Source organism: Podarcis bocagei (genome assembly GCF_964188305.1).
Source record: "Podarcis bocagei genome assembly, chromosome: 4".
Taxonomy (NCBI): domain Eukaryota; kingdom Metazoa; phylum Chordata; class Lepidosauria; order Squamata; family Lacertidae; genus Podarcis; species Podarcis bocagei.
In genome coordinates, this window is record NC_138128.1 from 82983488 (window position 1) to 82994084 (window position 10597).

Consider the following 10597-nt stretch of genomic DNA (forward strand, 5'->3'; position numbering starts at 1 on the left):
GAAATATGTGACTCCAGCCTCAGAAACATAAAGCGATGTCTCACATCAACAGCAGGCATCCACTGAAAGATTTGGGAAGGAACCCTGAACAGCAGAACAGCTGGAACTATCTGACTTTGGATGTGCCACTGGGACAATTTTAGAGATGTCTGAGAGTTTGCTCTGACATGTAGCCAGCCCAAGACTTGAAGCTGCCCTCCAATTTCTTCAGAAGCAGTAGCAGGTGGCAGGGCGCGGCAGGGTGAGGAGACATGGCTTGCCTGACTTCCTAACATGGTTGCTGTCACTGATCGAGAGGAGGAGGGGCCAGGCTGCAGGGCGGTTGGCACAGAATGGGCAGAGCAGTGGGGGAATAAGATGTTGTGCCCACACTACACTGACCTCTCGTCCTTCCCCCTTTCAGTTATTGGCAGAAACCTTCATGTTGGAAAGTCAGGTGAGCAACACTTCCCCACCTCACTCTGCCCTGCTGGCCACTAAACCAAGATTCAAAACTGGTTTTTCCCAATAAACCACAGGTAAAATTAACCACAGTTCCATTGGTAAGAATAACATGGCTAATTGAAAGCAGAAGCCTATAACTTCCTCTTGTGGCAGCGTCTGATGGGGAAAGAGAGTGCATGGACCCTGGGCTCATTAATGTACAGTGGTGCCCCGCAAGACGAATGCCTCGCAAGACGGAAAACCCGCTAGACGAAAGGGTTTTCCGTTTTGGAGGTGCTTCGCAAAACGAATTTCCTATGGGCTTGCTTCGCAAGACGAAAATGTCTTGCGAGTTCCTGCAGGGTTTTTTCCTCCCCCCCCCCCTTTTCCCAAGCCGCTAAGCCGCTTATCAGCTGATCCGCTAAGCCGCTAAACTGCTTATCAGCTGATCCGCTAAGCCCGCTAAGCCGCTAATAGCGCTAAGCCACTAAGCCGCTAATGGGCTTGCTTCGCAAGACGAAAAAAACCGCAAGACAAAGAGACTCGCGGAACGGATTCTTTTCGTCTTGCGAGGCACCACTGTAATGCTAAACCACAGTCAACCACAACACTTCAACACAGCCATTGTAAAGCATTTGGTTTCACCTGATGAGAAAATGCCAAATTTCATTTTAAAAAAATATAATTCAGTAGCATTCTAGTCTCCATTTAAAAGGAGACATATGTTTGGAGAGCAGATACAGCCCATCATAATTTTCCACCCCTTTTAACAATGTCCTACTACAATGTGTAGCTATCAAATTGTCATCATAGATTTGTGGTGATGCTAAAGTTTGGGATTTTGGCATTTGTAATGGCAAACATAAGGATCCCCTCCCGCCCCTGAGATCATTGTGAGCAAGAGCCCATACTACAACAAAGTTCCCAGCACCACAAACAACCCCCTTCTCTTTTCACAGAAAAAAATGGGAAACAAAAATGTCCACAAAACTCCCCTCCCCCAAGTTTAGTTCTATTTTTTTCCCCTCCTTTGGGGACAGGGAGAGATGAATAATTCTAGCTTTCAGATAGCATTTGTGTGTTGTTTTGTTTTAGTTGTTGAGCAGATAGAACATCGATTCTTACTTTCATAAGCTCTTAACATTTCTTGAATTATCCACTGCAATTGCTCACCTGGGAAACCAATAAAAGGGAGGTAATACCATTTTAATTGCCTTTTAATACTATTTATCCCTTTGGTTAGAAAGGCGCAAAGTACCACATCACCCCAGAGCTCACTTTGCCAGAAGCAAGTGCTAGTTCATGGATCAATGTCAGACAGGGAAGAGATAAAGAGTGGTGCTCCACTCCAGTGATGCTCAACATCCTCATAAATGATGTGGATCGTTGATGTGTCCATCAAAATGTGCAGATGATACAGATTTTGAAAGAAATGCATGGATTCTGGAGATGAAATGCCAGTGTTAATCTGGAGCACTGAACAGTAGCCAAATTATATCTAACAAATATAAATTAGAATATGTGCGGAAAAGAATCTAAAGAACAGGTTCCAGGGTTTCCAGGTTATAATCTGAATATGAAACAGCAATATGACTCTGTTTCAGAAAAAGAGTATGCAAACTTGTGTCTTGCTGGGTATGTTGAAATTTCCTTCTTGTCCCCGTTACTCAACTGCTTGTATCAGGCACAGTCTCTGTTTTCTTGTACCTGCTAATTTATTGGCTCTATTTTGTATTTTGGAGGGATTGGGGATTTAAAAATAAAATAAAATACCATTAGTCTAAACTGGTTGAGTTGCTAGTCTTCGGGACTATAATCTCCCTGAAAAATCTCCGGAACCTCAATCTCTACATTGGATCCATTTTGATTCTAGTGTGTATATGTATGTAAATGTGTGCTCATGAACACAAAATCCCAGAGCACTGCTTCACTTCCATCCAGGAATAACTGCCTTTCCAGATACTAAATGTTGCTAAATGTTGCTAAATGTTTTGAGCTGAATCTGTTCCATACAGCCGCATCCATTGTGAGATTAAACATTCTTCGGGTTGTTGCCACTCTTGTTTTGGAGTGAATTGGGTTGCAAAAAAATAAAAATCTGCAGAACATACTGGCTAACGAAAATGTTCTGCTCGTGCATAACAGTGTATACTGTGTTAGTTTTATGATGTTAGCTGCCCTGAGCCCAGCTGTGGCTGGGGAGGGCAGGGTACAAATAAAATTTTATTATTATTATTATTATTATTATTATTATTATTATTATTATTATTATTATTTATTACAGTGGATGCTTGGGTAGTGAATGTGATCCGTGCAGGAAGCACATTCGCAACCCACAGCACCATGTCTGTGCACACGTGGGTTGCGTTTCTGTGCATGCATGACCTCCAAAACCCAGAAGTAACCCGTTCCGGTACTTCCGAGTTTTGGCGCATCTGTAACCTGAAAAAACGCAACCTGAAGCGTCTGTAACTCGAGGTATGACTGTATTATTATTATTATTATTATTATTATTATTATTAATCATTTTGGGCACTTCCTGAAATGAATGAATAAGTCCCCTCCCTTGGTTTTAGAGACTAGCTGATCGCTGGAGGCAGTTACTCTCCAAAGATGACTAGGTGAGTGCTTAGAATCATAGAATCAAAGAATTGCAGAGCTGGGTAGGACCCCAATAGTCCAAACCCCTACCATACAAGAATCTGAACTAAAAATTGCAAGACGGTTGTTGTGCTTAATTGCAAACCGATTGCTGTAGTTTTCAAAATGGAGCTCAAGTTGCTTCAGAAGCCTATGGAAAACAAGCCACTGGAGAATAAATGCATATAGATTACACCCTGTAGATAGCTCAGTTGGTAGAGCATGAGACTCTTAGTCTCAGAGTCATGGGTTCAAGCCCCATGTTGAGCAAAAGATTTCTGCATGGCTGGGAGTTGGACTAGATCAGGCTTCCTCAACCTTGGCCTTCCAGATGTTTTGGGGCTACAATTCCCATCATCCCTGACCACTGGTCCTGCTAGCTAGGGATCATGGGAGTTGTAGGCCAAAAACATCTGGACAGCCGAGTTTGAGGAAACCTGGACTAGATGATCCTCAGGGTCCCTTTCAACTCTACAATTCAATTATTTTATTATCTGTGAATGTAATGTCTAATCATGGAATATGTGGCTTGAGTAGTGATCGTTGGCATGGCAGTCAAGTGTATTAGCAGTCCACATGAGTGTCCCATTTTGGCTGCTGTTATTTCTTGCTGCTGCTGATGTTACGTTACTTTTATGCATTGATTGCAAAAAACAAATAGCATGCATTTTATACTTATATTTGTGAAGCATTCTGTGATATGTAAACAGAAATAATAAATAATATTTTCATGTTTGACATTTGAAGGGCATGTTAGCTGAAATAGATTTACTAGAAGCGAGCCCCATCAATTTCAATGGGAGCTTAATCTCAAGAAAGCATTCTTAGGCTCACAACCCAATTTTGCTTTATTCCCCTTTCCAAAACATTGTACCTCTAAAAGTAATTTATGAAATGCCTAGCGATCTCTTCCCTGGGATGACCTAGGAAAGGTGTCTTATTTCACAGTCTAATAGAATTCATTTAAGGTACCGGGTGAGTTACTGTTAGTGCTCCTTCCACTTCTAATACCTTGTGAGAGTGAATTCCCCACTTATCAGAGACTTCCATCTTGACTTTTATGCAATGGCTTTCTATAGGAGCTGACAGAACAATGAGCTGAGCTGTGTGCTTTTCCTTTTTTAATTAGATTAAAATTTATGTTTTATTGTTTGGAAGTTCTCTGTCCCAGTTATGTAAAGAAGAAGGATGAAAAGTAAATGTGCCAATAATATATGTATATAGCTTCAAATCACACTTCCTTTTTGGTTAAGGAAGTGTGGTCTATTGTGACAACAACATTTTGAAGGAGTCCTTTCCAGAAATGCTCCTCCCCCAAACCTCACCTGATATCAGCCAAGTATATTTTAAATTGTTCCTGGGTACCATATGCAATACTTCAAAGCAGATTCTTACGACTGGCTAATATATAAACCCTGCCTTCCATCTGTTTGTGCACACTAAACACACACACACACACACCAATAAAGAGAGTCAAAATTGAGTTCTTTGCATGATGTACTACAACACTGATTGCATTTGCTTTGATCAAAGATGATTTTGACAAGAGTTATATTGCATTTGTTAATCAGCAAAATGCTCTTAAAATGTTATTAAAACAAGGTTATTGAATCTGATGGAGGAAGACTGCTTTCTCTTTACTTAAAAAGCCAAACAACCAATCTGACATGGTCAAATGCAGATTTTGGAAAGAGCATGTCATCTCCATGTGTTCTTTTGTTTTGTTCATGGCATGCCCTTTCGGGAGTACACAAGTTAGCCCTACTTCCACCACCTCACAGGAAGAAGCTTCAGACCTCCATGCACAGAGATCTGTCTTAGTCAGGCTCCCTGTTGAAGGGAAGATTCTAAGCATTGTCAGCTGAACATTCTTAGAATCCCACTTCAGCCCTTCAAAGAACATGTGAACATGAGACCTGGAGCATTGGGCACAGGGTACAAATATCCACCCTCTCCTCCCCAGTTAGCCCTCACAGTTCTATGAAATGCCTGAATGAGGCTTGAATATCCTCCCATTTTGATCTTTCAAAGTAGTGCTTTCAGCCAGAAATACCTGAAACCCTGTTAATTTTTAAAAACCAATTAACGGTGAGTAGGTTTCATCTTTTTACAATCCTGTTCGCTACCGTTATTTCATCTGTCTTCAGCTGCAAGGATGCCCCCCCCCACTTTTAATTGCTGATTTTGCCACATTCTGAATTATCCAAATTGCTGAAATCACACATGTGACTATCACATAGTGAATATTATTGATTGATTGATTGATTGATTGATTGATTGATTGAATGAATTTGTATACTGCCCTACACCCGCAGGTCATAGGATATGACAAAATGTCATATATAGCCACATTTGGCTATGTGATTATATCATTAAAGGCAAATGAAGTCAATTAAGAGTGAGGACAATACAAACACTTTCAGAACAATCACTGAAAAGTCGCCAAAAGAAAGTTGATGTTTGAGTCTGCCCAAAGTGATCATTAAACACACACACACACACACACAGAGAGAGAGAGAGAGAGAGAGAGAGAGAGAGAGAGAGAGAGAGAGAGAGAGATAATACTACCATGTTTGCCCAAGTTTTATTCCATTTATAAATTTGAAACCTGTGGTTATCACAAAAGAGATATAGTGTGTCTTACAGGGGTTAATTCAATGGCTAGATACAAATGTTTCTCAAATTTTCCAAGCTGCACTGACATACAAAGCAACACTGTGTGTCAGAAACATATCCTTATTCCGTCAGTAGCAGTAACGCCTGGTTACAAGCCCATCAAGAACTGGCATGCGATATTTTCTCTGGAAACTCCATGCGATCTTCACAGTACGCAATTACCTAATTATAAATCCTTTGTAAACTTCCCTTTCAAGTAAGCCTATGGCTGCATACACACTATACTTTTAAAGCACGTTATTTCCTTCAAAGTATTCTGGGCAGTGTAGTTTATCCCTTCCAGATTTACAATCCCCGGCAACCCTTAAACTGCAGTGCCCAGGATTCTTTGAGGGGGAAATGTTTGTTCTTTGAGTGAGCTTTAAAGGTACAGTATCTATGCTGCCAAAGACATTGCCTAAAAGGCCAGTGGAGCAAAATGTAATAGCAAAACAGAGCAGCTTTCTGAACATGATTTGCAATTTTAGAAAACAAAGACAGTACCACAACACCCTCAGTTTCTCCTTTCTTGTAACTTGAATCCACTGGTTCAAGTCCTGCCCTCCAGAGTGGGAGGAAACAAGCTTGCGGCATCTTCCATGTGACAGCCCATTAGATATTTGAAGATGGGTATCATATCTTCTCTCAGTCTCCTCTTATCCAGGATAAGAGAATGGGAAAGCAATAAATGGAGTGGCTTGAAAAGAGTCATAAAGAGCCATGCCAGCTATCTTGTGATCCCTGTGGCAAAACTATGCCATTCTCGATTCAAACATCAGTTTTATTTCTAACCATACTAACCCTGAGATACCATACCCAACATTTCATTGCAATCAAATCATGCAAGCAGCAATTCCACAACGTGCTGTCAAGCAAAACAGTCTGCAAACCCACAGGATAATTTGTTTTAATGAGCAGATCCTTAACATTCAAATGCAAATTGCTAATCAAAACAAACTTGCCAAAGGAAGGCAAGGGTAACTTCGCACAACAAGAAAGCTAATGCTAAGCTCTCTAGCAGGTTTTGGGAACTTGTGGCCCTCTAGTTGTTGATGAACTACAACTGCCATCATCCCCATCACTGGCCATTCTTGCTGGAGCTGATGGGACTTGCAATTCAAGAACATCTGGAAGGCCAAAGGTTCTACAGTATGTGTAGTATGACTGGTAACAATAAAATCTCATCACTCACTAAGAGAAAATGTTAAATAATAATAAAATTATTATTACTATCCAAAAAAAGCTCAAGAAATCTGGGCAATCCCCCCCCCCAAAAAAGCTTCACAACTGTGGCAATCCTCCCCCAAAAATCTCAACAACTCTAGGCCACCTCCCCCCCCCCCATTTTCTTAAATTGGAGTCTCCAAAAGTAGGGGGCGTCTTATACACTGAAAAATACAGTGATTCATTGATCAACAGAAATTTCTTTCATTAAAGTAGGGGTAAAAGAATTTTGTGGAAATAGGAGCATGGGGCGGGATTGTTGTTGCTCATGGGTAGTAAGAATTTCTATACGTTATATCTGTGTCTTTCTAACAATATCCAGAAGAAATCTCCCTGTGATGTTTTTCAATCTCAAGCTGATTTGCAAATGTAACAAACTGAATTTAAGATTGGTAAAAACTGAGAAACGGATAGAAACCAAAATTGACAGATTCACTCATACCTAGTCTTGACAATGACTTCAAAGTACAACAGCCCGGGTCGTGCATTCGTTGTCTAGAGCAATATTTGAAGGGATAATAGGAAGGCATTGCATCACACCCAAGAGTTTGGACCAATTAGATCAATCCTAAATATCACTAGACAAGCAGTTTAGCTACATTTGATGGGTTGGAGACACTTGAATTCTTTCAAAGGGTTGTTTTGGCCCTGAAGCAATCAGAGAAAGGCGTAGAAAGACTCTGGCTGTTCCAATCTGTATGATACTAACTGACAACAGCATACAACCAAAATAGCTGAAAGCAAGGCAGGAAGAAGCCTTTAATAATTCCAAGAGTTTGGAACCAGTTGCTGTTGCTTTTAATGGCAAAAGCTCTCTGGTCAGAACAGCTGCATGGTGGGTTGAAATTAAACAGGTGCTGCTTTCATCGGGTAAGAAGATGCTCACTGTGAGCATTGCACCTACTGAATCCCTACCACCAACTGCAATGTATGTGTTAAAAACACAGAGCTGCTGTCCAAAAAGAAAGGACTGCAAGTCTAATAATCATATCCTTTTCAGGCTAAGGGGATGAGGTGGGAATCACCATTTACTTGTGCTGTATTGATTTTTCTATTACAATGGGAAGTGTGACCATAAATCGAACAAGGGATCTTTGACAAGCAGGGTCTTTCTTTATAGGCTCCAGAAAGTAACTAATTCTGGTTGCCCAAGTAGGTGGCATTATTGTCACCGGTCTGAAATAATTCACACCCTGAAGCAATCAGCTTCATTTAATGGGATTTAATCTAAGGCAGGATTGCCAGCTTCCACATTCTTGGGGGAGCATTCTCCTCCAGCCATTGGTCCCTGAGCCAAAAATGTGTTTTGCCACTGAAACTGACCTCATTGTTGGTCAAGTCCCGTAGCATGAGTGGTTAAATGCTATATAACCTGAAAGATCATCTCACCCTCTATATACTCATCAGTCACTGTGCTCTGCAGGTGAGCCTCTCTTGCAGAAACCATCTGATGAGAAAGTCCATTCTGCACAATGTAGCAATCACCCCTTTAGCACTGTGGCACCTCTCCATATAATTGCCTCTCTTAAAATATTAGACAGGCATCATCTCTGTTGTCTTTTTACAGTGGTACCTCTGGTTAAGAACTTAATTCGTTCCGGAGGTCCGTTCTTAACCTGAAACTGTTCTTAACCTGAGGTACCACTTTACTTAATGGGGCCTCCTGCTGCCGCCACGCTGCCGCTGCACGATTTTTCTTCTCATCCTGAAGCAAAGTTCTTAACCCGAGGTACTATTCCTGGCTTAGCGGAGTCTGTAACCTGAAGTGTCTGTAACCTGAAGCGTCTGTAACCCGAGGTACCACTGTACTGTCTACTGAAAACCTCCCTCTTCCAACAAGTTGAGATTCTTCCCAGTCTGCATTGGAACTGGAACTGTTTCTAAGATATTTTTATTGCTTTATCACTTGTTGCATGCTGCCCTGGGCTTCTTTGAGGGGAAGGGTGGGATATAATTTATTGTTATTATTAAAAAAAGGATGCTGAACCTGTGGCCATCCAGGCATTGACTTCATCACCAATGACCATTGGTCATTCTGCCTGGGCCCGAAGGCTGTTGAACAACATATGGACCGCCATCTAGAGAACATGCTCTATAGTAAAGTTGCTGATGCCAGTTAGAATTCAGGACTTTGGAATTATGAAGTAGCTCATGTTGTGTCTTTCCACAGAAAAACTAAATGGTGATATCTAGCCAAGCCATATAGCAGGCCCATTCAAACCAATGGATTTAAATATCTCCAATCTATTTATTTCAGTAGATCAACTCTGAATATGACTAGTGTTGAATATCACCCAAAGAGAAACGTTGCATTGTGTGTGTCGGACTTGCTCCTCTCACAACCTGCAAGTTCTTGTAGAATTACAACACAGGCTACAGTTTAGGCATAAGTAAACATATATACAAGAATAAACTATTATTTCCCATAATGCTGGTGATTTATAACAAATTAAATACCTGATGAACATTAGTTGATGCATGTGCATCGCTACGCCAGTAATCAATTCCAAAAAATGCCAATTTTCATTAAAGAGATTACACTTTTGTCTCCCTTCCTTAGACATGATGAAGGGTGTTCATTTAATCATAATGGCACATTGCTGCATTCTTGTCTCCCATTCTTCAAGTGTGGGAGTTCAATAGTCCCTCTAATGTTTAACAAAAAGAGCTCTAACTGCCGTGATCACACAGCCTGTTATTTATAGGTTTGGTACAAAATTATTTTTGTATAAAGAGGGTTTTCTTCCAGTAGTTATTTCTGATAGCTTTCTTAATATTTCGCCTTTGCGTATAGAGAAATTACCATTGATAAAACAAAACAACAATCCCAGGTGAATGTATTCTTCCAGCTATGCTCTATTGTTCTTCTGCCATTCTGACATCCCTTGGGGGATATCTCTTGTATATTTTCTGGCAGGAGCTGCCGGTTTTAAAATGCAGGTAAGGAATTACATGCAACAACCCCCCACCATGTTTCTTCAAACAAATTTATGGCTTTCCTTGGATCTTACTACAGAAGCTCATTTGTGATCCTGCAGGAGAATAAAATAAAATATCCAAATCCAAGGGATCGGAACTTCAAGCAGAATATTGTGGGAGGAGTGATTTAAAATGGCAGCATTCGTTTGAATTAAAATGCTTTCTAGAAGCAGCCATTTCCTCACTAAGAGATGCAGCACGTTCATCCTTTTAATAAAAGAAACATCATTTTCCTTCTTTGATTGCTGATATCCAAGTCTGTAATCTAAAATGTTGTTATTATTTTTCTCCAAATAGGTGACTTTCTCTTTCCTTGATGTCTGTATTTTTCCTTTGATTGCCAACACACTAGATTTTAATTGCTTATATTTTTAATTCTCATGTGCATAATTGTACTCCCGCAGTTGGCTGTTGTTGTTTTAATTCAAACAGATTGGGGGGGGGGGGATTGAGCAGAGTAATCTTAATTCACCATTAAGGCATTAAGATGAGTGGAAAGTCAGCAAGCAGAGTGATTGCTGCACCGTGTCCTGCCATTTTGCAATAGCCATGGTAGGTGGGTGGGAGAGAGGGAGCAAAATACTGTATTTTTTGCTCTATAAGACTCACTTTTTCCCTCCTAAAAAGTAAGGGGAAATGTGTGTGCATCTTATGGAGCGAATGCAAGGCTGCGCAG